Here is a 14673-nt window from a genome sequence, read left to right on the forward strand (position 1 = left end):
CAACATTCTCATAAATGTTATTCAAAGCCAATGTAATGATAACGCTCAACCATCCTCATCATCTGCATACCGAACATGCAGCAGGTTGGGTCGCATCTGTGGAAAGAGAAACAAAGTTAGATTGCCTCAGTCTGAACTTGAAACGTCACCCATTCCTTCTCTCCAGAGATGCTGCCTGTCCTATTGAGTTATTCCAGTATTTTGAGTCTATCTTCAAAGTTAATAAAATGGTTGTAGACCATGGACCAGATAAATTTTCATGCTGTCAGAGGCAACAGAGACATGGATTTCTTCTACTAATTACCGTAAACCATTCTCTTAACTGAAGAATCAATACTCCTCTCTGTTAAACCATACTTAGAAGGTTTTGGGTTAACATAGAATATAATCTGAGTGGCTGACCTCTATTACCGACATTCAATCGTCATCATTATCTCCAAACCCAGTACTATCACCAAAAGTTGAGGAAAGACACGTGGCTGTAGTAGCAAGTCTGGGTAGAAGAGCAGCAGGAATCCCAGAGGAGGAGCAGTGAGAGTGGGTCCTGCAGAACTCCTGTTGGAGAGTGGAGCAAAACCTGTTGAAAGTAAATATATTTTGAGTGGATATGCATTGGAGTAGTAACATGAAGACACAATAGATTGCAGATGTTGGAAATCTTGACACGAGTCTGCAGATGCTGGTCTGAAGAAGGATGCTGACTCAAAGCATTGTCTGTCCATGTCCCTCCACAGATGTTGCCTGAGCTGCTGATTTCCTCCAGTGCCTTATTTTTTTTATCTCAAGATTTCACCCTGTCTCTATTTTATTGCTCCACTGCTAATACTCCTCAAAGTGTGCCTAATTTGAAGTAGTTGTCCTCCTCTCTGATGAGAGTTCTGTGAGATACTAGCTACTCCTCCTATGATTCCTGCTGCACTTCTGCTCTTCGACCACGTTCTCACCCAAACTCGGCAGTTGCCTTCAATCTGAAGAAGGGCTCCGACCCGAAACATTGTCTGTCCATTTCCCTCCACAGATGCTGCTTGACCCGCTGACTTCCTCCAACACTTTGTCTTTTTGTAGTCACCAAAAGTGACCCTTGATGACATAGTTGGACTGATACTGAAGCAGCTAGTGAGAATACCAACACAGGGCATAAACTACTTGATTTTGTTCTTACAGTTGTGGATTCTGACACAGCTGCCCATGACTGTATTAGGAGAGTGGCTACCATGCAATGATTGTAAAGATCCACATTATATGTGGGTCATTGTGTGAAATGGATGTTAAAATGAAACATATATAATAGTTCAAAACCAGTGTCCATAACCGTGTGGGCTATTTGAGTGGTAGGATTGTATTTCATGACAGTTTGTAAACTCCTGGTATAATATTAGGGGATCAACACTGATTCAACAAGTATACTGGAGCCAGAAGACTTTATGCTCTTGTTCTATCCAGTGTAGCTGCAACACAGGACTTTGTGCATGCTGAACAGCAGAAACAGAATGATGCAGATGGTTACTTAACCCCTCAATTAATAGATCAGATCAAAGTTTATTTAGAATTATAATATCCATTCTCAAGCACTGGTGGACAGGTAAACAAGTATAAGTCCTCATGATTATTCGCATTTTGAAAGCCAACATGCTGCAAGAAAAGATATAGCTGAAGCATTTTGACAACTATCTTCAGAAAGAATAAACTTTTGGTTAACCCTTCTGTTTCTTCCTTTCATCACTGAAGCCAGTTTTCAAACAATATGATTTCCTTAACAGGATTTTAAAGAACAGGGGTGGCACACTGGTGTAGCTAGCAGAGCTGCTGCTTCACAGCTTCACAACCCAGATTCAATTCTGACCTCTGGTGTTGTCTGTGTAGGGTTTGCTTGCTCTCTCTGTGACCACATAGGTTTTTCAGAATGCTCTGGTTTCCTCCCACATCCTAAAGATCTTTGGATTGGTAGATTGATTGGCACTGTAAATTGCCCGAGTGCAGGTGAATGGTAGAATTAATGGTAATGAGTGGGAATAGGTGACAGGGAAAATGAATGGGAGAATGGGATTGCCTTGTGTGTCAGCATAGACTTAACATACTGAATGACCTCCTCCTATGTTGTTACAAAAATATGGAAATAGACTGGATTGAGCAAAGGCTGTGGGCTCAAACAATATCCCGAATGCAGTGCTATAGAAATAGAACTGCAAGACTAATTACAGCTTTCATCACACTTATCCACTATAGATGCAAGTTCCTGAAAAAAAGGAAAATATTCTTTATGTATAAGCTACAAAAAAACAGCATGCATCCCTCAAACTAATTATAGTGCTGTTGGCAAATAATCTGCCTTTTGTCTCCTCTTGAAGTGCATGACCTCACACGTCCTCATATTAAACATCATATGCCAGACTTCTGTCCAATCACTCAGCTTATTTATATCCTGTTGTAGAATCATATAGCCCTCGTCACAACATGACCGTCCACCTATTTTTGTATCACAGGAAACTTAGATTTTGTTCCTTCCTCCAGGTAATTAATGTAAATAGTAAATAATTGAAGGCCGAGAACTGATCCCTGGAAATTCTTTTAGTTCCAACCATCCAGCCTGAAAAGGACCCTTTGATTCCAACTTTTTTTACATGCGATAGCTAGTTTTCAATCCATGCTAACGCCCAATACCTTTGTCCTTCCTCTCATTTCTTTCAGCTTTCTCTTTCCCCCCTCCCCACTCCCCCCAGTCTGAAGAAGGCACCGACCCGCAACATCACCTATCCATGCTCTCTAGAGATTCTGCCTGACCCGCTGAGTTACTCCCAACACTTTGTGTCCTTTCCTCCAATACCTTGGGCTCCTAACATTTATACTGCCAATAAATACTGTGAAATATCATAAATATTAGATTAATATTATTTGTCTAGTTTGGACTATGTAAACACAGATTTTGGTGGCATTATATAATATTTTTGAAGACTGACCGTGGCTGCTTCAAATTGCAAAGTAGTCGGGAAATCTTGGGATTGGGAATGAATAGTAGTAATAGTGATAAGTTGGAGAAAGTGAATAAAGTGTTGATTTGTGTTGTAAACCTGATTTTTTTCTGATGGATATTATAGAATTTAACGGTAATTTTTACCTCAGACGTAAGTTATGCAAGTTCTTCTTTCCTTCATGGATAATGAACAGTTATATTCACTCTTTGTTTTCATTTGTGTGGCACTGGAAAAATTGCATTTTCATTGTTTAATGCTGTAGAAGAAATATATTGTTAAGTACTGTTACTTCAACAACTGTGAGCAATTAGTTGTATGAATATTTTTTTTAACAAACTACTTTGTCGCAAATATCTGAACCTGATTAAAAAGTTTTCTACATTTTGAAGATTTGTCATTCCAGTACAAAATTCGAGTTAGCACATAAATATATTTAATTATTTGGTCAGGCATTTTCCCACTGAGTTGCAAAAGGGTTAACCATATTTTCCCCCAAGACTACCTTGAGGAGTGATTGCAATTTAATTTCCGTTCTTCGTTATCTGAAGTTGTCATTAGATCTTCTCTACCCACTGGTTGCCATTTAATATAACACTGGACCAAGTGGACCCGTTGGGCCCAAACCTCCTGCATTGGTACAGAACCCTCTTCTCCCCTCCTCCCCTCTCCTCCCCCTCCCCTCTCCTCCCCCCACCCTCTACTCCCCCCACCCTCCGCCACTCCATACCGCTCACCCCCCCCTTATCCTCGCTCTCCCCCCCTCCCTCCACCCCCCTCCCTCGCTCCCTCCCTCCCTCAGATTTAAACTTTAAAATGTGAATAACTTAAAAAATATAACACCGATTTCAATGAACCTTCTTCCATTAGCACCAAAGGGACGACGGTGAGTACGGTGGGCCTAAAATTATCGCGCTATCGTGTACCGTTTTAGATGTAATTCAGGAACAAACAAACAAACAAACGAGAGTTTTAGTATATAGATATCAGGTTTTACTGGATATTGATGTATCAATTTCAATGCTTTAAACAAATTCAAGGTTGCACTTTTGTGTGATTATGTAAATAATAGTTCATTTAAATACTTCATCATATTGAAGGATACAAGAGAGACAAAAGTAATATGTTGAATAAAATGGATTTTAATCTTGAATTCTAGCAAAGACCACTGCATGTTTCTCCTCTGTTTTTAAGAGACTAATTGACAATTCTGAGAATTGTACTTGTATTGTTGCACCTAATTATGATCTTAGAAATATTAGTGTAGGTAAATCTGCATATGTGTTCTGACATAAGCAATTGCTTTCTTCATAGAAGAAACCTCACCATTGCCCCAAATAAAAACATCCATGTAGCATAACATCTCAAGTTTCTGGCATCACACAGATAACTGCATAAAGATTCAAGACTACTGATGACATTGAATGCTGATTTGTTCTAACAATCCAGTGCAGTTTGCAATAACACTTGCAAACATTTAATTCAATATTTGATCTACGTCTTAAAAATGATATTTTGTCAACTTCAGGCTGATATTTTCTTATTCTAAGGCTTAAGCTATATTTTGATCTGAGGTAAAGTATTTCTCAAATTGAATAGATTCAAGAATTATGAATGTCTTCTACTGTTTGGTGATTTTAACAAATTTTCTATTCATACGAAGGAGGATAAACTTTCCAATCGATTTAAAAATGAGGGAGAGAAATGCATTTATATTAAGTTTAAGCAAACATTTCATCAGACATCAGATCTGGCTTCAAAGTAATCAGGCTCACTGCTGTTTTAAATTTAAAGGTCTTTTTGTTTTTTTCACAAATTTATTTTCGAACAGTTGTTCTGCTGCCACCTTGTGTTGTCGCGTGAGATTTGTAATTGGATTCAAGAATCGGTCATTGCTTTAGAATGTAAGCTTCTGGAAGGAAATGTAACAACATAAAAAATATATATATAAATGCCCCCTCCTCGAGATCATTGACCTTGGCAATCACCACCAGTTACATTCTTCCAGTCTGATAAAATAACCATTTATTCTGACTCTCTATCTTCTCCTTGATAACTAATCTTCGTTTTTTGCCAACAAATGTCCCCTAGTACCATGAGCATTTATCAGTGCCCTAGTCATTCATGTGGTACCTTGTCAAATGCCTTTTGAAAATTGAAGCACGCTACATCTTGAGGATTCCCACTACCTTGTTACATCTTTTAGACATGAGACTGCAGATGCTAGAATCTTAAAAGAAAAACAAAACTGCTATAAGTACTTAGCAGGTCAGGCAGAACTGTGGAGGGAAATGGAATAGTAAAAAACAAACTGCCGGAGGAACACAGCGGGTCACGCAGCATGTGTAGAGGGAAATTAATATTTCGCTTCACAGCTGCTGCCTGACTTGCTGAGTTAAGAGCAGTTTATTTTTTACATCCTCTAGCAAATTTGTCAACCTAGATTTACCTTTCATAAAACCACGTTGACTTAGTTTAATTTAAGCTTCATTAAATGCCTAACCAGTTCCTGTGGATCCTCCAGCATCTTTCCAACAGCAGATGTTAAGCTAACATGTCTACAGTTACCCACTTTTTGTTTTTCTCCTCTTTACATAATGCACTCATATTTGTAGTTTTCCAGTCCACTAGTACCTTCATGGAATTCACTGAGTTCTGAAAACCTTCACCCAATGGTTCCATTATTTCAGTGGCCACTTCCTTGAAAATCATCAGGTACAGTCCCAGTGACTTGCTTGCCTTTTGTTCCAATGACTTTTTTCATACCTTGTCCCTCATGATGGTAATTGCTACAAGTTCTTCCATAGTTTGAAGCTAGCCCATTGAATATCTGTGGAATATTTAGATGAAGACTGATGCAAAATAATATTTCTCTTTCATTTACTTGTGTCCCATTGATATTTACCCTGTCTGTCTCACACTCATAGGGTCATATAGCATGATAACAGATCCTTTGGTCCACTGAGTTCATACTGACCGTCGACCATCCATTACTCTATTCCTAAATTAGTTCTCCCGACATTCTCATTAACTACCCTCCATGTTCTGCCACTCACATACACACAAGGGGCAATTTACAATGGCCAATTAATTCAACAAACTGCTTTTATTTGGGATGTGTGAGGAAATTGGAGCACTCAAAAAACGGTCACAGAGAATGTATAAACTCCACACAGATGGCATCCAAGTTCAGGATTGAACCTGGAGGTAGACAACTGGAACTGGAGTCTGGTACTGTGTGGCAGCAGGTATTTTGCCGTTTTCTGATAGGCTGTTTACTTACAATGGTTGATTTGCTACTTTGCATGCCCCAATCTCGAATATTTTCCTTAACTTCTATTAACTATGGATGGTTCATTTTTCACTTGGGATCCTCTCTCTAAATTGGAATAAATTTCACTGAGCGTTAGAACCTAAAACATGGATCATAGAACCCTGCAGCAAAAGAAGGATACAACTAATGAACAAAGTAACTGTTGTTCGGCACATTTCTACGGTGTATCTCTAAAACCACCAGGCCCCTTGGCCCACAATTTATGTGCTGAACATGATGTCAACACCAACTGTTAACTGCCTGTCAATAATGCCAAATCTGCCTGGAAGAAAGCTGGAAAAAAGGACGGGCAGGACAAAGTGTGGCAAATGATAGGTGGATATAGGCGAGGTAAGTTTTGGATAGGCACTGGTTTGAAAAAGGCCAGAGATGAAAAGACTGAAGGTGTGAAATAAGGATAGAAGAGATGCGAATTATGAAGCCAGAGGAAGGGAAAAATGGGTGCGAGTTCATGTAGGGCATGAGTAGGAGGAGGAATAGGGACAAGTGTTTTATCTCTTGCAGTTGCATGGGGAAAGTACCTGGGGAAGGGGCAGTTTGGGTAGGATGGGATGAGTGAACCAAAGAGTTACGGAGAGAGTGGTCTCTGCTGAAGGCAGAAACAGGTGGGGGATGGGAAGATGTGATTGGTGGTAGGTTCACATTGGAGTTGGCGGAAATGTCACTGAATGAGATATTGGATGTGGAAGTAGGTGGGTGAAATGTGAGGACCAGGGGAACCCTACCTTTGTTCTGTCTGGGGTGAGGGGGAGTGAGAATAGAACTATGCGACATAGAGGAGGTGTGAGTGTGGGATCAATCTATGGCAACAGTGGGGAAAACACATTTACTAAAGAAAGAGAACATCTTGGATTCCACACTGTCTCTTGCCAAGATGCTTTCCCCTACTCTCAACTTCTCTGTCTCTGCCGCATCTGCTACCAAGATGAGGCTTTCCATTCTAGGACACACCGCTCTTACTCATAATACTGTTGTGTCTTGTTTCAATTTTATTTTCGCATTCATATGTACTTCCCATGGTAAGACATTGGTTTTCTTTCTGAAGGTGTTCATAAATAGGTAGCCAGTATGTGAGTTTTCAACTGCAAACTGAGTCTATTTTATCAACATTCAGTGGGAGCATTCATTCTGCATTTCTTTTCTTCTCCTTTTACTGTGTAGCACTTGCTTTGGTTTATGACGTCACTTCTTCCATCCCCCAATCTTCAGGATGTCAACAGGCACAAATGAGAAGGACACACTACCAATCTATGCCACAGTTAACTGACCAGGAAATAAAACCTTAGAAGAATGAACACATAATAAATTGCTGTGTTGTTGGAACAATAAGATCTATACATGAAGACAAAAATCCTAAATATTTTGAATGTGTATTGTTGCTTTTAGCTCTGAGGCACATTGTGTTTAATTTATTTTGTTTTGATAAGTGACATAATTTGCAAAAAACATATCCGTGGGTGATGTATTTGATCTTGAGGGGAATATACCATGAGAAAATATTGCAGAGTCCTCACTATTTTAAACTGCCTTTGATTAAATTGAGCATATTTCCTGAACCAATTTCACGACCATTATTAAGTTGTCCAATTTTAAACAGTCATTTAAAGTGCTGTTTCAGGCAGAGGATAAAGAAAATCAGTGGTCAAGCCTCAGTAAGATGCAAAGATACTAGAGGAACAAGATGGACCACTCAGTTGAAATCGACTATACTGAAGTGTAGTACGCAAAGGAGCCATTTTAGTAGGCAAAATCCGCCGTCCGTTATGCCATTCGTAATGTAATCAATGTTTTGGGGGAACAGTATGTGTGATGATACCATTAAAATGCAGATTATATATCATCTATCAATTCACAGATTTTTGTTATTTTTCTTTTAAAATGTTTCTGCAAGTTTCTGCCTACTAAAATGGCGCCATGACGTACTACGGTTTTTAGGATCGAGTGGTCTATCTTGTTCCTCTAGTATCTTTGGTAAGATGTGCTTTAAAGAAATCATGTTGCTTCCAAACTAGTCAGATGAGGTTCAGGTAATACAACCAATTTTTTTTTCCTATAACAAACAATGTTTACATTTTGTTTGTCATTTATTTCTGCCAAGCGTAATTTGAGTTCTCAGTGCTCTCCCTCTGCGTTGTTGTGCAGGTTATCATTGAAACAAGCAACCAGGTAGAAAATTGGAATCTCTGCTGATTACCAATTTCGCTGGAAGGATTTTTTTTCTTTCAAGTTATTTTGTGTCCTGCAATACTGTGATCATATGAACTGCCCAATGCAGAATTTCCTAAGTATTCATTGCTCTGCCCCTCTCCCATATTCCTATTCTTCACTTTGATTATTAACAGTTAATAAAAACAATTTGAGACTCCAATTTCCCACTCCTTCTAACTTCATTGGACATTATGTCTGCCATGTCAGAGATGGAGAGTTCCATGATTTTCTGAGAGGAAAACATAATTGCATTGTGGTGAGATACCTGACCTAAGGGAGGTCCTGGGAACCAGTGGTACCAGGAGACTGGCAGAGCCACCATAAGAAGAGCCTTGCAGGAGGCTACTTAAATAGACTCACCATTCATTGGAACAATGGTGGAAAAAATGTCAGGATTTTTCATGAAAGTACTGAAGGAACTCAGCGCATCAGGCAACATCTTTGGAGGGAATGGGCAGACTAAATTTAGGGTCAGGCTCACACTGCAGACTGATGGAATTGGGCGGATAGAGTTAGAAATGAGAAGTGGGCAAAGCCTGGCAAGTGATAGGTGGATGCAGTTGAGGGGGAGAGGTGATTGACAGATGGGTGGAATAAGTGGCAAAAGCTAGTGGTGAAAAAGGGACCTCTAGCCTTTGCCATGATTTCCATCCATCTGCCAATCAACTCCCCTCTTGTATCCACCTATCACTTGGAAGGCATTGCTGAGCTTTCACCTCTCTTTTCCAGCGTTCTTCACCCTATTCCATCAGTCTGAAGAAAGGTCCCAATCCAAAATATTTTCTGTCCATTTTTGTTTGTTTGCTCGCGATTCCAGCATTTGCAATCTTTTGTGTCTTCATGATTTTGCATTCCTACTTCAGGATCTAAGTACAAAATTGTTACTTCATCACGCACAATCAGTAAAATTTCTTCTCCCACACAACCCCAAGCAGATTGTGTGTCAAAGTGTGTGTCTTCCTCTTACATCTGAATCAGAAGGTGGTAGGTAATTTGCTATTTCATTGGATTTTTCAGAGAATAACATACTATTCAAGGTAAATCTATGGAAGGAGGTATTAAAAAGAGGCTCAGTTTCTCATGTTACATATATGTAAAATGTCTCATGGCTCCATACAAAAAATTTCAGAAAATATTCCAGTGATTTAGTGAATACGAATATATCAATAACATCACTAAAACAAAGTTTCTGGTCATTTCCTGTGATACCTTGTTGGTTTCAAAATTACCTACTGTGTTTTCTTGTAACAGAAACTTCAAATGTACTTGATTATCATTAAGGTGTTTATGGATGTTCTGGTGTTGGGAGAGACAGTATATAAATGAAAGTTCTCTTTTTTCAAATGATTGTTGCTAAGAGTCTTATAAAAAATATTGTTTTAATCTGTATCTCCATTTTAAGATAAAAGATGAGATGAGGAAAAGATACTTATTGAAAGCATGCAACAGTTGAATGATTTGTTGATTACATGCCAAAACTTTGCTAGTTTGAATCTAGAACAGTACGGCAAAAGAGAACAAGCCCGTCGGCCCATAATGTCTGTGCTAAACATGATGCCACGACCATAATCCTACACATAATCCATATCCCTCCGTTCCCTGTGTATTCATATACAAAAGTTTCTTAAGTGTCACTATCATATCTGCCTCAACCACCACCACTCTCAGTGCTTTCTACTTGACCCATGCATCTCCTTTGAATTTTGTCTCACTCGCCTTAAAGCTATGCCTTCTAGTATTTGATTTTTCCATCCTGGCAAAAAGATTCTGACTGTCTACCCTATAAGTTTAAGAATAATTCAGTTCATTGGTAGTTTTGGAAATGGGTGAGATATTTTGATCTTGAATTACTCAAAGTTGAAAACGTTGCAGCTGATAAATTATACATCTTCTTTTAAACAACTCTCAGAGTAAAACAGAAAATCTCACAGACCAGAAGAGAGAGCATATGTATCAGCAAAGTTGAACAGTAAGCAGTCCTTATTTTTAAAGTCAATAAAATGTTAGCTTTATTTATTTATTTTAGCGGCCTGTGAATTATTACTATTGTGCATATTATATTCTTGGAAGCTTATTTTATTAATGACCCCATACCAGGTAAACAATCCACATATGTAAAGATAAAATGTAATAAAATCATTTGCTTTGCATCTTCATTACATAAATGACACTCTTAAATGGTGCACACATTAAATCCTGTTTTTTTTCCAGTCCAGTGGGATTACCTGCACATTCTGGCCAATGTTGGAAAATATCCAAATTGGAAAAAAAGATTGTATTCAAGGACGAAAAGTAATGTTTTTTAATCAAAAGTATTAAAAGTTTTTGGCATTCGGACAGATCTGGGTATTCTTCCACTTGAATGAATGAAATTTGACAAGCTGATATAGCAAGCAGTCATAAAAGCAAACAGCATGTTGACCAATATTGTGTGAGAATTTGAGTGTAGAGTAAGGATGTCCGACTACAATTAGGAAAATTGTGTGCAAGTCTGATCGCTCTACCACAGTAAGGGTACATTTGCTAAAGAGGGGAGCAATAATTATTCACCTGTTTGATTCCTGATAGGTGAGGAGAGATTAAGCAGACTGGGTTAATGAATTAAAGGTGATTTCATTGACAGAAGTCTTACAGGGATTAATCGGATGGATGTGGGAATGAAATTTCCTAAAGCTGTGATGCGTGGAACTAGAAAGCGATTTCAAAATAAGAGGTCAGATACTTGGGACTGATATGTGATTTCTTCTGCCAAAGGGTAGTGAATCCTTGGAATTCCCTATCCAAGAGGGCTGTGGGTTCACTTGCTATATATATTTAAGACAGAGATTGATAGAGATTTTGATATCAAGGGAATATGGGATAGTGCTGGACTAAATAAATTATCCATGAGCATTTTTGAATAGTGGAGCGTACAGGAGAGATCAAATGGAATACTTCTGGTTGTAATTTTTATGTCCTTGTATAATTTGTGATGTATTTGGCAGTAAGAGATGGGATGGAGAAATTCTAGATTTGACCAAACACGGATATACAAAATCCATTTATAATTTTGGTCAATGAGCAGTGATGAGGTGCCATTGGCAAAGTAATTTGATTCACTGCATTTATGCTGTACAGTTAATCATATTTGAGCACTGTTTCCTGTATAATGACACTACAAAATTGGTTTGAAGGAAATTTGCATCTCTCTTGAAATTAATTTGCGTTATGTTGAGCAGCTCTGTGCGTAAATGCCCTCGGCATTCTAGTGTATATGTTATGTCACAACTATCACATTTTCTGCATTTTTAAATCTATTTAGACTGCAGAATTGGTTCTAATTTAAAATAAATCAAGATCAAACATTAAAAAATATATATTTCAGATGTTGCTGACTTTGTCACATATGGATAATAGATAAATTTGAAAATTAGCTGCAAAGTTAAGTCTGAATTATTAACTATGATTTGAATTTGTTAAGAAAACATGTAAACTTCGCATAAGATCAAATCCTTTTGTGAAGGAAGTTGCTCGCATTTTCATTTAAATTGAAGGTCAAAGGCTATTGCTGCATTGAGGAAACACTTGAGATGAGACAGCAGGTGGCTGTTTCAATACACACATAAAAAGCATCGATGCAGTAGCTCTTTAGATTAGACATGGTCCTTGCTTGGCTTTGGACATGTTCTCTTTTTGAGAGGAAATTGTTGTCTTTCTATTCATGATGAATTAGACAATAGACAATAGACAATAGGTGCAGGAGTAGGCCATTCAGCCCTTCGAGCCAGCACCGCCATTCAATGCGATCATGGCTGATCACTATCAATCAGTACCCCGTTCCTGCCTTCTCCCCATACCCCCTCACTCCGCTATCCTTAAGAGCTCTATCCAGCTCTCTCTTGAAAGCATCCAACGAACTGGCCTCCACTGCCTTCTGAGGCAGAGAATTCCACACCTTCACCACCCTCTGACTGAAAAAGTTCTTCCTCATCTCCGTTCTAAATGGCCTACCCCTTATTCTCAAACTGTGGCCCCTTGTTCTGGACTCCCCCAACATTGGGAACATGTTATCTGCCTCTAATGTGTCCAATCCCCTAATTATCTTATATGTTTCAATAAGATCCCCCCTCATCCTTCTAAATTCCAGTGTATACAAGCCCAATCGCTCCAGCCTTTCAACATACGACAGTCCCGCCATTCCGGGAATTAATCTAGTGAACCTACGCTGCACGCCCTCCATAGCAAGAATATCCTTCCTCAAATTTGGAGACCAAAACTGCACACAGTACTCCAGGTGCGGTCTCACCAGGGCCCGGTACAACTGTAGAAGGACCTCTTTGCTCCTATACACAACTCCTCTTGTTACGAAGGCCAACATTCCATTGGCTTTCTTCACTGCCTGCTGAACCTGCATGCTTCCTTTCATTGACTGATGCACTAGGACACCCAGATCTCGTTGAACTCCCCCTCCTCCTAACTTGACACCATTCAGATAATAATCTGCCTTTCTATTCTTACTTCCAAAGTGAATAACCTCACACTTATCTACATTAAACTGCATCTGCCATGTATCCGCCCACTCACACAACCTGTCCAGGTCACCCTGCAGCCTTATTGCATCTTCCTCACAATTCACACTACCCCCCAACTTAGTATCATCTGCAAATTTGCTAATGGTACTTTTAATCCCTTCGTCTAAGTCATTAATGTATATCGTAAATAGCTGGGGTCCCAGCACCGAACCTTGCGGTACCCCACTGGTCACTGCCTGCCATTCCGAAAGGGACCCATTTATCCCCACTCTTTGCTTTCTGTCTGTCAACCAATTTTCTATCCATGTCAGTACCCTACCCCCAATACCATGTGCCCTAATTTTGCCCACTAATCTCCTATGTGGGACCTTGTCGAAGGCTTTCTGAAAGTCGAGGTACACCACATCCACTGACTCTCCCTTGTCAATTTTCCTAGTTACATCCTCAAAAAATTCCAGTAGATTTGTCAAGCATGATTTCCCCTTCGTAAATCCATGCTGACTCGGAACGATCCCGTTACTGCTATCCAAATGCTCAGCAATTTCGTCTTTTATAATTGACTCCAGCATTTTCCCCACCACTGATGTCAGACTAACTGGTCTATAATTACCCGTTTTCTCTCTCCCTCCTTTCTTAAAAAGTGGGATAACATTTGCTATTCTCCAATCCACAGGAACTGATCCTGAATCTATAGAACATTGAAAAATGATCTCCAATGCTTCCACTATTTCTAGAGCCACCTCCTTAAGTACTCTGGGATGCAGACCATCAGGCCCTGGGGATTTATCAGCCTTCATTCTCAAAGGAGATGTGTCAGGTCTATTTCCGTTGGTCTTTTGGTTAGAGATTATGGTTCTTTAGTTTTGGAGTAGTTGGCAAGTGATAAATGATGCTCTGTAGTTTTGATGCCAGTCTTAAAGCCCTCGTTGAAGGCTAAAAATAAAAACTTCCGTTAGTTTGTAGCAGATTTACTAGTAGTCGCTATATATTTTAGTATTTTTTCTAATGAGGTAGTTCAAATAGAAATGTTAATGTAATTTATATGAATTAAACATTATGTCTGTTCACTCAGATGCATACTTCCTGTGTTTGAAATGCTATTCTTTGATTTGTTAACCTGATAAAGATGGTTAGTTGAGAATGCTAGTCAAAAATTTATTCTGAATATTTTGTACAACACAAGTATTGTGTTTACATTTCTGAGCACCACAATCTGATATATTGCCCTATTTGTTTTACTGTATTAAGGTGTTAAATGTTTGAATTTATGTATTATACATTGGGTCCCAAACCTTTATTTACATATGCAAGAAACATGCATTTTCCCCAGAAGTGTAATTGTAGAATAAATTGATAATATCAAACACAGGATGAATTTAAAGGAAATGGCTTTGGGATACATTGACCAAACGTGAAAGTTTTTTTTGTTTAAATCAACCAAAATTTACCATTGGAATTAATTAATTACCAACATTCTGTGAATTAGAGCAGATTTGAAGTGTGTTGGTGCAAATGGATCAGTGATGCTGGGTTTTGCTTCATGTCTAATACTGGACTGGCCAGCTTTGTGCTGCACTTCCTGAGGAACCTGTAACAACAGAACTGTAAGGGCGGCATGGTGGCGCAGTGGTAGAGTTGCTGCCTTACAGCG

The 14673-nt window shown here is 38.9% G+C and overlaps 1 protein-coding gene across 2 annotated transcripts in view; it reads left to right on the plus strand.

Annotated features, from left to right (window-relative positions):
* The window catches only part of fbxl17 (F-box and leucine-rich repeat protein 17), a 522739-nt gene that overhangs the window by 50565 nt on the left and 457501 nt on the right, over nucleotides 1-14673 (plus strand). The window lies entirely within an intron of this gene.

The sequence above is a fragment of the Rhinoraja longicauda genome, chromosome 3 (assembly GCF_053455715.1).
Source record: "Rhinoraja longicauda isolate Sanriku21f chromosome 3, sRhiLon1.1, whole genome shotgun sequence".
In the NCBI taxonomy this organism is placed as follows: Eukaryota; Metazoa; Chordata; class Chondrichthyes; order Rajiformes; family Arhynchobatidae; genus Rhinoraja; species Rhinoraja longicauda.